The sequence below is a fragment of the Hylobates moloch genome, unplaced genomic scaffold (assembly GCF_009828535.3).
Source record: "Hylobates moloch isolate HMO894 unplaced genomic scaffold, HMol_V3 SCAFFOLD_4, whole genome shotgun sequence".
NCBI lineage: Eukaryota > Metazoa > Chordata > Mammalia > Primates > Hylobatidae > Hylobates > Hylobates moloch.
The window spans coordinates 67,471,780-67,480,813 of NW_026652279.1; the positions used below are offsets into that span (position 1 = coordinate 67,471,780).

General features: G+C 39.0%; 1 pseudogene; it reads right to left on the bottom strand.

The window, feature by feature from the left end:
* Window positions 1-8,632: 8,632 nt before the first annotated feature.
* Window positions 8,633-8,732, bottom strand: LOC116467650 (U6 spliceosomal RNA; annotated as a pseudogene).
* Window positions 8,733-9,034: the final 302 nt, after the last annotated feature.

Sequence of the window (9,034 nt, forward strand, 5' to 3'; positions counted from 1 at the left end):
TCCCTGAACCCCATGTAGCCTAACTGGGAGACATCTCCCAGTAGGGGCCAACTGACACCTCATACAGATGGGTGCTCCTCTTGGATGAAGCTTCCAGAGGAAAGATCAGGCAGCAATACTTACTGTTCTGCAATATTTGCTATTCTGCAGGCTCCACTGGTGATACCCAGGCAAACAGGGTCTGGAATGGACCTCCAGCAAACTCCAACAGACCTGTAGCTGAGGGACCTGACTGTTAGAAGGAAAACTAACAAACAGAAAGGAATAGCATCAACATCAACAAAAAGGACATCCACACCAAAACACCCTCTGTAGGTCACCAATATCAAAGACCAAAGTTAGATAAAACCACAAAGATTGGGAGAAACCAGAGCAGAAAAGCTGAAAATTCTAAAATCCACAGCACCTCTCCTCCTCTAAAGGATCGCAGCAACTCGTGAGCAATGGAACAAAGCTGGATGGAGAATGACTTTGACAAGTTGAAAGAAGAAGGCTTCAGATGATCAGTAATAACAAACTTCTCTGAGCTAAAGGAGGATGTTCAAACCCATCACAAGGAAGCGAAAAACCTTGAAAAATGATTAGATGAATAGCTAACTAAAATAAACAGTGTAGAGAAGACCTTAAATGATCTGATGGAGTTGAAAAACCATGGCACGAGAACTATGAGACACATGCACAAGCTTCAATAACTGATTCGATCAAGTGGAAGAAAGGGTATCAATGACTGAAGATCAAATTAATGAAATAAAGCAAGAAGACAAGTTTAGAGAAAAAAGAGTAAAAAGAAATGAACAAAGCCTCCAAGAAATATAGGACCATGTGGAAAGACCAAATCTACATTTGATTGGTTTACCTGAACGTGACAAGGAGAATGGAAACACTCCTCAGGATATTATCCAGGAGATCTTCCCCAACCTAGCAAGGCAGACTAACATTCAAATTCAGGAAATATGGAGCACACCACAATGAAATGAAGGAAAAAATGTTAAGGCAGCCAGAGGGAAAGGTTGGGTTACCTACAAAGGGAAGCCCATCAGACTAACAGCAGATCTCTCCACAGAAATCCTACAAGCCAGAAGAGAGTAGGGGCCAATATTCAACATTCTTAAAGAAAAGAATTTTCAACCCAGAATTTCATATCCAGCCAAACTAAGCTTCATAAGTGAAGGAGAAACAAAATCTTTTACAGACAAGCAAATGCTAAGAGATTTTGTCATCACCAGACCTGCCTTACAAGAGCTCCTGAAAGAAGCGCTAAACATGGAAAGGAACAACCAGAACCAGCCATTGCAAAAACATGCCAAATTGTAAAGACCATCAATGCTAGAAATAAACTGCATCAACTAATGGAGAAAACAACTGGCTAATATCATAATGACAGGATCAAATTCACACATAACAATATTAACCTTAAATGTAAATGGCCTAAATGCCCCAATAAAAGACACAGACTGGCAAATTGGATAAAGAGTCAAGACCCATCAGTGTGCTGTATTCAGGAGACCCAACTCATATGCAAAGACACACATAGGCTAAAAATAAAGGGATGGAGGAAGATCTACCAAGCAAATGGAAAGCCAAAAAAAAAAAAAAAAAGCATGAGTTGCATACCTAGTCTCTGATAAAACAGACTTTAAACCAACAAAGATGAAAAGAGACAAAGAAGGCCATTAAGTAATGCTAGAGGGATCAATTCAACAACAAGAGCTAACTATCCTAAATATATATGCATCCAATATGGGAGCACCTAGATTCATAAAGAAAGTCCTTAGAGACCTACAAAGAGACTTAGACTCCCACACAATAATAATGGAAGACTTTAACACCCCACTGTCAACATTAGACAGATCAATGAGACAGAAGGTTAATAAGGATATCCAGGACTTGTACTCCACTCTGCACCAAGCAGACCTAACAGACATCTATGGAACTCTCCACTCCAAATTCAACAGAATATATATTCTTCTCAGCACCACATTGCACTTATTCCAAAATTGACCACATAGTTGGAAGTAAAGCACTCCTCAGCAAATGTACAAGAACCGAAATCACAACACACTATCTCTCAGACCACAGTGCAATCAAATTAGAACTCAAGATTAAGAAATTCACCCAAAAACACACAGCTACATGGAAACTGGACAACCTGCTCCTGAATAACTACTGGGTAAATAACAAAATGAAGGCAGAAATAAAGATGTTCTTTGAAGCCAACGAGAACAAAGACACAACATACCAAAATCTCTGGGACATATTTAAAGCAGTGTATAGAGGGAAATTTATAGCACTAAATGCCCACAAGAGAAAGCAGGAAAGATAAAAAATTGACACCCTAACGTCACAATTAAAAGAGCTAGAGAAGCAAGAGCAAAGAAATTCAAAAGCGAGCAGAAGGCAAGAAATAACCAAGATCAGAGCAGAACTGAAGGATATGGGGACACAAAAAACCCTTCAAAAAAGCAATGAATTCAGGAGCTAGTTTTTTGAAAAGATGAACAAAATTTATAGACCACTAGCAAGATTAAAAACGAAGAAAAGAGAGAAGAATCAAAAATGATAAAGGGGTTATCATCACCAATCCCACAGAAATACAAACTGCTGTCAGAGAATACTATAAACACCTCTATGCAAATAAACTGGAAAATCTAGAAGAAATTGATAAATTCCTGCACACATACACCCCCCAAAGAGTAAATCAGGAAGAAGCTGAATCTCTGAATAGACCAATAACAGGCTCTGAAATTGAAGCAATAATTATTAGCCTAGCAACCAAAAAAAGTCCAGAACCAGATGAATTCAGAGCCAAATTCTACCATAGGTACAAAGAGGAGCTGGTACTATTTCTTCTGAAACTACTCCAATCAATAGAAAAAGAGGGAATCCTCCCTAACTCACTTTATAAGGCCAGCATCATCCTGATACCAAAGCCTGGCAGAGACACAGCAAAAAAAGAAAATTTTAGACCAGCATCCCTGATGAACATCGATGCAAAAATCCTCAATAAAATACTGGCAAACAAAATCCAGCAGTAAAAGGCTTATACACCATGATCAAGTCAGCTTCATCCCTGGAATTCAAGGCTGGTTCAACATATGCAAATCAATAAACGTAATCCATCACATAAACAGAACCAAAGACAAAAACCACATGATTGTCTCAATAGATGCAGAAAAAGCCTTCAGCAAAATTCAACAGCCCTTCATGATAAAAACTCTCAATAAACTAGGTATTGATGGAACGTATCTCAAAATAATAGCAGCCATTTATGACAAACCCACAGCCAATATCATACTGAAAGGGCAAAAACTGGAAGCATTCCCTTTGAAAACTGGGACAAGACAAGGGTGCCCTCTCTCACCACTCCTATTCAACATAGCGTTGGAAGTTCCGGCCAGGGAAATCAGGCGAGATAAAGAAATAAAGGGTATTCAACTAGGAAAAGAGGAAGTCAAATTGTCCCTGTTTGCAGATGACATGACTGTATATTTAGAAAACCCCATCATCTTAGCCCAAAATCTCCTTAAGCTGATAAGCAACTTCAGCAAACTCTCAGGATACAAAATCAATGTGCCAAAAATCACAAGCATTCCTATACACCAATAACAGACAAACAGAGAGCCAAATCATGAGTGAACTCCCACTCACCATTGCTTCAAAGAGAATAAAATACCTAGGAATCCAACTTGCAAGGGATGTGAAAGACCTCTTCAAGGAGAACTACAAACCACTGCTCAACGAAATCAAAGAGGACATAAACAAATGGAAGAACATTCCATGTTCATGGATAGGAAGAATCAATATCGTGAAAACGGCCATACTGCCCAAGGTAATTTATAGATTTAATGCCATCTCCATCAAGCTACCAATGACTTTCTTCACAGAATTAGAAAAAACTACTTTAAAGTTCATATCAAACCAGAAAGGAGCCCACATTGCCAAGACAATCCTAAGCAAAAACAACAAAGCTGGAAGCATCACCCTACCTGGCTTCGAACTACACTACAAGGCTACAGTAACCAAAACAGCATGGCACTGGTAGCAAAACAGAGATGTAGACAAATGGAACAGAACAGAGGCCTCAGAAATAACACCACACATCTACAACCATCTGATCTTTGACAAACCTGACAAAAACAAGAAATGGGGAAAGGAGTCCCTATTTAATAAATGGTGGTGGGAAAACTGGCTAGCCATATGTAGAAAGCTGAAACTGGATCCCTTCCTTACACCTTACACGAAAATTAATTCAAGATGGATTAAAGACTTAAATGTTAGACCTAAAACCCTAGAAACCCTAGAAGAAAACCTAGGTGATACCATTCAGGACATAGGCCTGGGCAAGGCCTATGACTTCATGACTAAAACACCAAAAGCAATGACAACAAAAGCCAAAATTGACAAATGAGGTCTAATTAAACTAAAGAGCTTCTGCACAGCAAATGAAAGTACCATCAGGGTGAACAGGTAACCTACAGAATGGGAGAAAAATTTTGCAATCTACCCATTTGACAAAGGGCTAATATCCAGAATCTACAAAGAACTTAAACAAATTTACAAGATAAAACAAACAAGCCCATCAAAAAGCGGGCAAAGGATATGAAAAGACACTTCTAAAAAAAAAAACACATTTATGCAGCCAACAAACACATGATAAAATGCTCATCATCACTGGCCATCAGAGAAATGCAAATCAAATCCACAATGAGATACCATCTCATACTAGATAAAATGGCAATCATTAAAAAGTCAAGAAACAACAGATGCTGGAGAGGACGTGGAGAAATAGGAACACTTTTACACTGTTGGTGAGAATGTAAATTAGTTCAACCATTGTGGAAGACAGTGTGGCGATTCCTCAAGGATCTAAAACCAGAAATACCTTTTGACTCAGCGATCCCATTACTGGATATATACCCAAAGATTATAAATCATGCTACTGTAAAGACACATGCACACGTATGTTTATTGCGGCACTATTCACAATAGCAAATACTTGGAACCAACCCAAATGTCCATCAGTGATAGACTGGATTAAGAAAATGTGGCATACATACACCATAGAATACTATGAAGCCATGAAAAAGGATGAGTTCATACCCTTTGTAGGGACATGGATAAAGCTGGAAACCATCATTCTCAGCAAACTATCACAAGGACAGAAAACCAAACACCGCATGTTCTCACTCATAGGTGGAAATTGAACAATGAGAACACTTGGACAGGTCAGGGAACATCACACACCGGCACCTGTCGTGGGGTGGGGAGCTGGGGGAGGGATAGTATTAGGAGAAATACCTAATGCAAATGACAAATTAATGGGTGCAGCAAACAAACATGGCACATGTATACCTGTGTAACAAACCCGCACGTTGTGCCCATGTACCCTGGAACTTAAAGTATAATAATAATAATAATAATAATAATAATAAAAACAAAAACACCAAATTCTGGCATACTGAACTGAAATAGATTTTAATTAGGGAACACAGTCATGAACGTGAAGTCAGTGACAGATGCATGGTGTTTGGGAATTTGTGTATGTGGTCTAAATTCACCAATTAAAGTAGGAATAATTACTTTGTGATAGGGATCATAATTAAATTTTATATTATTTTCACTAATCTATATGATGTCTTAATTCATCTTAACAGTTTAAAATGTGTATTTTTTTGTGATTTTCCATAAGGTAGTAATTTTTCTACTGTTTATTCTTAAGTAGTAATCTCTGATTCAAAGCTTCAATGAGACAGAGTCATTTTAATTTCTGATTTTTGTCAAGGACAATCAAGAACTCTTCTCCACTTTATATCTGTGGCTTAAGTTATAACCAGTTAGGATTATTTTTAAATAAAATAATCACAATGGAGTGACAGGTCATTTGGTATATTCTGCTGTGTGTTGCCTAATTGCATTTAATTAATTGTAGAGACAAGAACGCTCAAGCTTGTTTGAAATTTATCACATAGACCCAGCTGAAGGTTCATAACTTCCTGCAGAGAACATGTGTGCACATTCTGAGAAACTAGACAGGGCATGACATGGGACAATGTGTACATGTGATATGTCCTTCACTCTTCATGAATCCCTTTCATTAGCACCATGGGCTTGCTGGGGAAGAACTTCTCAGAGAGAAAGAAGTAAAGCTGAAGCAGCTGACGCAGTAGAACGAGCACTGGCTTAGAAACAGAATTGTTCATTGACACACTGAGAGAAAGAGCTAACACAGAAGACAGCTTAAGATGGTATAGCAGTGTGGAAATGACCCGGGCTCTGGTGACAAAGATCTAGGTTCCCCTTCCAGATGATTAGCTGTGAGTGAGCTATTATTCTTTAAGTTTCAGCTTTGGAATATTTAAAATAGGAATAATATCCACATCAAAGTATCAATGCGACATGTAAATGAGCTATGGCATGTAGAGATTTAAATACAGGGCTTGATATATAATAGGTATTCTGTAAAAAAGTTACCTTTTAAATAGTGATAATGTTATATTTAATCATAATAGTAAAAACGTTATCTTAAATTATTTTAACCAATAAAACTCCCAATGGCCAAGCTAAAATTGTACTCCTCAATACGTGGTGTAAATGTTAATCATTTTTTAAAATGTCACATTCAGTTTAAACTCTTTCTATTCTCAAAGACAAATACATTCTTGGCTCAGGAAATGCCTCTGTGTCAGCTAGAGTTTTTCTCACTTTCTTCTCCAAGGTCCAATAATAAGGCTGTCTTTGCAGATATTCCCTGTAGCCTGAACTTGGGTGGCTATGTACAATACCGAGTGCCGTACCTTGAGCCAAACCATGCATCTTTTCTTTTAAAGAAGAAGGAAACTTCCGAAAGTGGTGGGACTTGGCAGTCATTTGTATGCTGTATAATTCTACTAATTTTTATCAGTATATTTACACTTTCAATCAATAAAATGAGTCAACCATATTTACTTTTATTCCACACAAATGGGACTAGAAATAATCTGGCTTATCACTATAAAGAGTTTTGTAATCTTTAGAGTTATGGAGTAATCTTTCTTTTCTATTGAAGTTTATTGAAATACGTTTCCTTTACACGAAAATTTATTTTCAAATTGTTAAAAAGTTTGTGAAAAGTTACTATATTAACTGAAAGGAAATCATGAATTGAAACCGAAGAGTTAGATTGAAAGCTATGGTTAAGTGCCATAAAGCAGAGATGTGTGTGCAGAGACAAAAATAAAACAGACATGAAGGAAGAAACAGAGCAGCCATGAGGCTCCAGTGGCCTGGAGAGAGAGAGATGATTTGGTTCCAGTTCTTCAAGGGAGTTGGCTGCTCATATTGCTCTTTGTTTGTATGACATAGTCTTTGTCTTAGGTTGGCTTCCCCAATCTAAGGAAACGTTAAACAAGGCATCTGAAAGATACTCTTGGCTGGGCTTGGTGGCTCACGCCTGTAATCCCAGCACTTTGGGAGGCCAAGGCGGACAGATCACGAGGTCAGGAGATCGAGGCCATCCTGGCTAACACGGTGAAACCCCGTCTCTACTAAAAATACAAAAAATTAGCCAGGCGTGGTGGCAGGCGCCTGTAGTCCCAGCTACTCGGGAGGCTGAGGCAGGAGAATGGCCTGAATCCAGACGGCAGAGCTTGCAGTGAGCCAAGATCGCGCCACTGCACTCCAGCCTGGGCGAGAGAGCGAAAATCCGCCTCAAAAAAAAAACAAAAAAAAAGATACTCTTTGTGTTAGGTCAATTTCTTCAAAATAAGGAGATATTAGTTTAGGGATTCATATGCAAGTAATTTATTAAAGAAGTGTTCCAGGCTAAATTGGCAAGGGAAGGAGGGAAGGAGGGGAGGGAAGGTAAGAAGCCAGGGTACCACTTCAAGCAGGGGTGATGCCAGTCTGACTCAGCAGGGAATTTTGGAATGTAAGTTACAAGGCACTGTTTGTCCCGACTTAAGGCAAGGGAACTGGACTTTCATACTCCCGCACCAATGAGTCATTAGCTTGTGACCATCTTGGGAGGCATGGTGGTTGCAAATTCCAAGCATTTCCTCTTCTCTGCTTATGCTGGCAAAGATGCTTCACTAGCTCAAGGCCCTTCTTCAAAGAGGATGGCTGGAGTGGCATCTGGAACTGTGGCAGAATAAATTTTTTTTATGCCGTGAAGTTTTTGGTAATGTGTTACAGTCGCCATAGGAATCACACAGCGACCATGCCTTTTTATTAAAGAATCAGCAGGCAAAAAACTGCTTTCTCAAATTGCTCACAACTTTCTAAATGCTTCATCTCAATTTCTATACCAAATTCCGTCATGATCTTTAAATCTTTTTTTAAAATTTATTTTATTTTATTTTTTTTTTGAGACAGAATCTCGCTCTTTTACCCAGGCCAGAGTGCAGTGGCACTATCTCGGCTCCCTGCAAGCTCCGCCTCCTGGGTTCACACCATTTTCCTGCCTCAGCCTCCCTAGTAGCTGGGACTACAGGCGCCCGCCACCGCACCAGCTAATTTTTTGTATTTTTTTAGTAGAGACGGGGTTTCACCTTGTTAGCCAGGATAGTCTCGATCTCTAGACCTCGTGATCCCCCTCGCTCGGCCTCCCAAAGTGTTGGGATTACAGGCGTGAGCCACCGTGCCCGGCCTTTTTTTTAAAATATTAATAAATTTTTAGAACGTGTCATCCTTGCACAGGGGCCACGCTAATCTCTGTATCATTTTAACTTTAGTATATGTACTGCCAAGGCGAACACTAAATCATTCTTTGAGTAGCACTATACACTTATATCTACAGAATACATACCCTTTTGTTGCATAAACTGTCTCAGATGAGTTTCTTTACTTGCAGTCAAAAGAATATTGACTAAGATTTCTTCCATTCTTCCTTCTCCCTAGAAAACAGACTTGTATTTATGAAGCTGACCAGTGCTCCTTCCTCGATGTTGCCAGTAGCTAGATCTTCTGGTTGTCCATCATCTCTTCATGAGGGTTAAAAATTTAAGACACTTTCATTTGTAGCCCTATCATAAGCAGCTTCCAAGACACTCTTGTTGAA